The following is a 7,062-nucleotide window of genomic DNA, read 5'->3' as shown; positions in this document are numbered from 1 at the left end:
CTTATTGGACATTTGAAAGTCTTCTGAAGGGTATTTTCTATTCTTATGGTTGATTCGTAGAAGTTCAATATATATTCTGATTGAGTCTTTTGTCAATTACACGTATTGCAAATATCCTCTCTGGATTTTTGGCAACCTTTTCCCTCTAGTGTGTTTTGACAGACATCCCTAATTTTTATATTGCCAAATTTGTGAATTCTTTTTTTTAAATTGTACTTTAAGTTCTGGGGTACATGTGCAGATCTTGCAGGATTGTTGCATAGGTACACATATGCCATGGTGGTTTGCTGTCTCCATCCCCCCATCACCTACATCAGGCATTTCTCCCAGTGTTATCCCTCCCCAACTTCCCTGCCCTCTGCTCTCCCTCCACTAGGCCCCCACCCTCCAACAGACCCCAGCGTGTGATGTACCCCTCCCTGTGCCCATGTGTTCTCATTGTTCAACATTCGCCTATGAGTCAGAACATGCAGTGTTTGGTTTTCTGTTCTTGTGTCAGTTTGCTGAGAATGATGGTTTCCAGATTCACCCATGTCCCTACAAAGAACATGAACTCATCCTTTTTTATGGCTGCATAGTATTCCTTGGTGTAGATGTGCCACATTTTCTTTATCCAGTCCATCATTGATGGGCATTTGGGTTGGTTCCAGGTCTTTGCTATTGTAAACAGTGCCACAATGAACATATGTGTGCATGTGTCTTTATAATAGAATGATTTATAATCCTTTGGGTATATACCCAGTAATGGGATTGCTGGGTCAAATGGAATTTCTAATTCTAGATCCCTGAGGAATTGCCACACTGTTTTCCACAATGTTTGAACTAGTTTACACTCCCATCAACAGTGTAAAAGTGTTCTTATTTCTCCACATCCTCTCTAGCATCTGTTGTCTCCAGATTTTTTAATGATCACCATTCTAACTGGCGTGAGATGATATCTCAATGTGGTTTTGACTTGCGTTTCTCTAATGACCAGTGATGATGAGCATTTTTTTCTTATGTTTGTTGACCTTATAAATGTCTTATTTTGAAAAGTGTCTGTTCATATCCTTTGCCCGCTTTTGTATGGGTTTGTTTGTTTTTTTTCCTGTAAATCTTTAGTTCTTTGTAGATTCTGGATATTAGCCCTTTGTCAGATGGGTAGATTGCAAAATTTTTTTTTAAATTTTTTATTGCATTTTAGGTTTTGGGGTACATGTGCAGAACATGCAAGACATTTGTTGGTTGCTGGTTCACTCTAATGATTGTTTCTTTTGCTGTGCAGAAACTCTTAAGTTTAATTAGATCCCATTTGTCTATTTTGGTTTTTGTTGCCATTGCTTTTGGTGTTTTAGTCATGAAGTCCTTGCCTATGCCTATGTCCTGAATGGTATTGCCTAGGTTTTCTTCTAGGGTTTTTATGGCGTTAGGTCTTATGTTTACATCTTTAATCCATCTGGAGTTAATTTTAATGTAAGGTGTAAGGAAGGGGTCCAGTTTCTGCTTTCTGCACATGGCTAGCCAGTTTTTTCAACACCATTTATTAAACAGGGAATCACTTCCCTGTTGCTTGTTTTTGTCTAGTTTGTCAAAGATCAGATGGTTGTAGATGTGTGGTGGTGCTTCTGAGGCCTCTATTATGCTCCACTGGTCTATATCTCTGTTTCAGTACAAAAATATGGAACTCTTCACGAATTTACGTGTCATCCTTACACCGGGGTCATGCTGATCTCTGTATTGTTCCAATTTTAGTATATGTGCTGCCGAAGCAAGCAGAAATTTGTGAATTCTTTTCTTTATGTTAGTACTTCTGGTGTCCTGTTTAACAATCTTTGAGGCTGGGCATGGTGGCTCACGTGTGTAATCCCAGCACTTTCGGAGGCTGAGGCGGGCAGATTGTCTGAAGTCAGGAGTTCAAGATCACTGGCTAACATGGTGAAACCCTGTTTCTACTAAAAATACAAAAAATTAGCCAGGCATGGTGATGGGCATCTGTAATCCCCATTACTGGGGAGACTGAGGCAGGAGAATTGCTTGAACCTGGGAGGTGGAGGATGCTGTGAGCCAAGATCCCTCTATTGCACTCCAGCTTGGGCAATAGGAGCGAAACTCCACGTCAAAAAAAAAAAAAAAACTTTGCCTACCTCAAAGCCATAAAGATATTTTTCTATGTTGACTTCTAGAAGTTTTATTATTCTAATGATACATTTAGATCTACAAATCACATGGAATTTATGTGTGTAAAGTAGGATCAAAGTTTTGTCTTTGTTTTTGTATTTTCCCATATGGTCATCTAATTGACCCAGTAACGTTTACTGGAAATACTGTCTTTAGCACTCTCTTCTGGAGTTCCGACTTTGTCATAAATCAAGTGGGCCTATATGTGTGGGTTTGTTTCTTGACACTATGCAGTGCTGATCCCACACTGTTTTAATTACAGTAACTGTGTAATGAGTCTAATATACAGTTGCATAAATCCTCCCACATTCTTTCTCTTCTTCAAGATTGAGCTGGCTGTTTTTGGTCCTTTTCATTTCCAGATGAGTTTTAGAATCCATCATCAATTCCACAAAACAAAACGGCTGGAACTTTGAAAGGGATTACATTTACTATATACATCAATTTGCAGAGAATTCACATCTTCACAATATTGAATCTGCTAATCCTCGAACATAGTATATGCTTTGGGGTTTTAAATGTCTTCTTTCATTTCTCTTTCAAAAGATAACTTAGGAGAATATCTTCATAGTCTGGCAGGAAAATGCCTTAAATATAAAACACTAACTCTCAAAATCATTTCAAACCTTCTATGTAGATAATTTCAACAGCTTTCATCATACTTAATGGAACATACTTGATTTTTTTAAAAAGACTATTATGAAGAGTATTGTTTTAAAATTTTACTTTCTAACTTAGATTTCTGGAATATAGAATTAAATTGATTGACCTTGTACCAGTAATACTGGTAAGTTTACTTATTTAATTACGATAGATTATTTATGGATTCCTTTGGATTTTCTGGCATACAAAACAATGTCATTTGCAAATACTACCAGTTTATTTCTTTCTTTCCAACACTTATACCTTTTATTTCCTTGTATTATCTTCTTGCAATAGCAAGAATTGTATCTTTAGTATGATATTGACTAGAAGAGAAAATAGTGAGCATCTTAGTCTCTTTACTTGTTCTAGTGGGGAAGCATTCAATAGTTTAACTTTAGGTATAATGAATTTGTAGATATTTTTTCTCAGATTAAGAAAGTGGCTGGGCATGGTGGCTCATGCCTATAATCCTAGCACTTTGGGAGGCCAAGGCAGGCGAATCACCTTAGGTCAGGAGTTTGAGACCATCCTGGCCAACATGGTAAAACCCTGTCTCTACTAAAAATACAATAATTAGCCAGGTGTGGTGGCAGGCGCATGTGGTTCTAGCTACTTGGGAGGCTGAGGTAGGAGAATTGCTTGAGCCAGGGACGTGGAGGTTACAGTGAGCCAAGATCGAGCCACTGCACTCCAGCCAGGGTGACAGAGTGAGACTCCGTCTCCAAAAAAAAAAAAAAGAAGAAGAAGAAGAGAAAGAAAGAAAAGAAAAAGGAAACTCTACATAAATTTTAATTTTATGAAATAATAAAATCTTCTGGGCAATAATAACATCAAACAAGGCAGAGTTTACAACAAAAACTCTACTAAAGATAAGAAAATACTTTGTAATGATTAAACCGCAGTCCACAGGGAAGAGAAAACAATTATATATAAGTCCTGAATAAAATATTCTCAAAATACATATGACAAAGATTGACAAAGAAGTACAGAAATATACAATCAGGGCAGGAGATTATAAAAACATCTTTCAGTAGGTGACAATGACAAACAGACAAAATACCAGTATAGTGAAGATCTATACTGCACAATTAACAAATGCTACTAATTGACACATACAGAAAACTATAAACAACAACTTCAGAATATAGATGTTTTCCCTCATTGCACATGGGTGGGAACTCTTTCAAAGAAGGTGCAGGTAGCAGAAGTCTAAGGTCTGACCTCTCTAGTAGAATAAATATCAAATACAATAAATGCATGTTTCCATGCCCCCTGTACATTTGCATTCTAATTCCACTATTAAATAAGGGCCAGGTAGGGGTTTGTTTAGCCAGAGGATATGGGATACCTCTCACTTTGGGTATAATGAGTAGACTCTGCAAGTAGAGACCAGGAGTTATATTTTAGAGGGGACTCAAGGTCTAGCTTGCTATACTCAATTCCAAAATAGATTGCAGGTTCCCAGAGTTCAGATGAATCCGGAGGAAGCACTATTTGTGGTAAGAGCTAAAGAAATGCCACCAAAGAGGTAAAAGATAAGGAAAAGCATATCAGACAACAGTTAATTGATACAGAGAAACTCCTGAGATAAAATGTGTGTATTTGCTGAGGATTTTAAAATGATTCCCAGGCCTTCTAGGTCATTCTGGACAGTTTCTCTGCTTTTCTGGGCTATTTCATTGACAGTAGGAGCTTCCTTTGTATCCTATTTTTGCAAAAGGTGTATCTGCCTGCTATGGTTTGAATGTTTTTGGCTCCTCTACAATTCACACTGAAACAGAATTCCTAATGTAACAGTATTAAGAGGTGCGATCTTCAGGCAGTGATTGATTCAGAGCCTTCATGAAGAGGACCAGATTCCCTTATATAAAAGAGCTTGACAGAGGTAGTTAGCCTTTTTTGCCCTTCCATTCCTTCTGCCATGTGAGGACACAGTATTCTTCCCCTCCGGAGGATCCGGCAACAAGGTCCCATCTCAGAAGCAGAGAACAACCTTTGCCAGACACGAATCCTTCCCACGTCTTGATCTTGGACTTTCCAGCTTCCAAAGCTGTGAGAAATAAATTTTTGTTCTTTATAAATTATCCAGTCTCAGGTATTTTGTTATGGAAGCACAAATGGATTAGAACACCACCGTTAGAAGTATATATACTGCGCACAGAAAACCTTTGAAAAGTTGTACACCAATATTAATAGCAGTTATTTATGAGAATGTGATTTGGGATCTCTTTTCCTTTTTTCTTATTTGTATACACTAATTTTTCCCAAAATAAATAAGTAAGCATGCACAACTTGTATAACTCCTTTATTTCTACGCTGTTGCCCAGGCTGGAGTACAGTGGCGTGATCTTGGCTCATTGCATCTTCTGCCCCCCAAGGCTCAAGCCATCCTCCCACCCCAGACTCCTGAGCAGCTGGGACTACAGGCACATGCCACTACACCTGGCTAATTTTCTTTTTAGTATTTTGTGTTTATAGATCTGGGGTTTTTCCATGTTTCCCAGACGGGTCTTGAACACTGAGGCTCAAGCTAGCTGCCTGTCTCAGCCTCCCAAAGTGCTGGGATTACAGGCATGAGCCACTGAGTCTGGCCAATTTTTAGTTTTATTTTTTAAACAGAAATTAACCTCAAAATTCCATAGACTTGAGTTTGATCCTGAATCAAAAAACCAAAGACCAAATCAATCACAGTTCGCTGAACACCATCTTGTGATGGAGTCGCAATCAGAGTAACTGCATTTTCTCTTCTTCAGTGGGAACTGTGAATACCTAAGACTTAAATGCATGGTGTGATTAGAAAGCCATGCCTCAGTTTTCTTTCTACAAACACTCAAGAACTTATAAATTCAAGCAGTGCTGTCTTTCACAGTCACTCTGCTTGTTTCAGTTTTTTATTTCCTCCATGAAATTGTCTTCAGAGCTGGTTTGGTAATGCCAAAGTAAATCAATTTCATTGTAGTTCATAAGAAACGCTTGCTTAAGCCACAGTCTAGTCCTCTTTTCATGCCCTCTTTCTTAGTGTTCTTTATTTTTACTGCTAATGTGTTTAACTAAGACTTCAAGGACCTATTGTTGAAAACCTGGGGAAAAGAGTGTGGGAAAAGGTTTTGAGGCATAATAAAGCCTGGGGCTTAGGGAGGAGTACAGGGAGGGGGCTGGACAGTTTGAATGTGAGACCCAAAGGTAAGGTGACCATATAATTTATCACCCCATTCTGGTATCCTTTTGAGTGTGAAAGAGTCACTATTAATAATCATGTCCGGTCGACCAGGATGTATGGTCACCCTATGTGTATAGGGAGCAAGTCAGGGAAGGCACTCTAATATCTACCCACTTGCGCTACCTTTAGGGCAAGAGATGCACCAGTATAACTGGCCAAAGGCCATAAATGTGAATTGCCGGAAGTAGAGGACGGCTTCTATTTGAGGTTGGAGCTATCATTACATTTGATCATTGGGACAGATCCATCTTTAATTTAGAGAAATCTTATTCGGTGAAAAACAGTTACATTGAATTTCTTGAAAGTACTTCTAACAGGTTATAAAGGTTTTGTGACTACTTACACATTCAGATATTCCTTGGAAATGAAAAGATTTTCTAGGTATTATAATACACCCACTCACCTACACATTTTCTGTCACCTTCTAAGACTCTACCATAACCCTGGAATTCTCACGTTTCCTTCTCCCTTCAAAAGACTGACGAAAGATTAAACAGCCAACAAAATCCCCGTAATTGCATGATCATTCAGTCTAAGTTGTTCTCCCAGTCACTGCCTTATAGTCTGTTCTTTTGTCTTGTGTTTTCCATCTGTGCAAAGCTGCAATCTCATTGAGTTTTTTGGCTTTCCCACTTAAGTTGTTTATTGTGGCAAATCTCATTCATTCTGGTAGAAATCAGCCTGTAACACAAGGGTCCGCACCCATGTATGTTAAGTACTGCTTTGTTTTTTAAGTCACTGCTCATTGTAATACACAAAGTTAAGAAATGTGTTGTAACTAAAAAAGTTAAGAAATCTACAAATCTTTCTTTCAATAGTTTCAAAGTTAACTCTATTACCCATAATACATACTTCTAAAGGAATGCCAAAAGAGCAGAATGTATACATTTCACAAAAATTTATTTAGTTCCTCTTCTTTGTAGGTGAACTAGGAGAAATCACACAGTTCCTTACCTCAAGGCTCTCACAGCAAACAAATCTAAAAAAATGATTGAACTGTATACTTAATATTTGCGTACTTTATGTAAATTATACCTCAA

General features: G+C 38.1%; 1 pseudogene; it reads right to left on the bottom strand.

The window, feature by feature from the left end:
* Positions 1-1,651: 1,651 nt before the first annotated feature.
* Positions 1,652-1,751, bottom strand: LOC118145273 (U6 spliceosomal RNA; annotated as a pseudogene).
* Positions 1,752-7,062: the final 5,311 nt, after the last annotated feature.

This window comes from Callithrix jacchus, chromosome 8 (genome assembly GCF_049354715.1).
Source record: "Callithrix jacchus isolate 240 chromosome 8, calJac240_pri, whole genome shotgun sequence".
NCBI lineage: Eukaryota > Metazoa > Chordata > Mammalia > Primates > Cebidae > Callithrix > Callithrix jacchus.
Note: the sequence above shows the minus strand (reverse complement) of the source record. Positions and strands in the feature narration are given on the sequence as shown.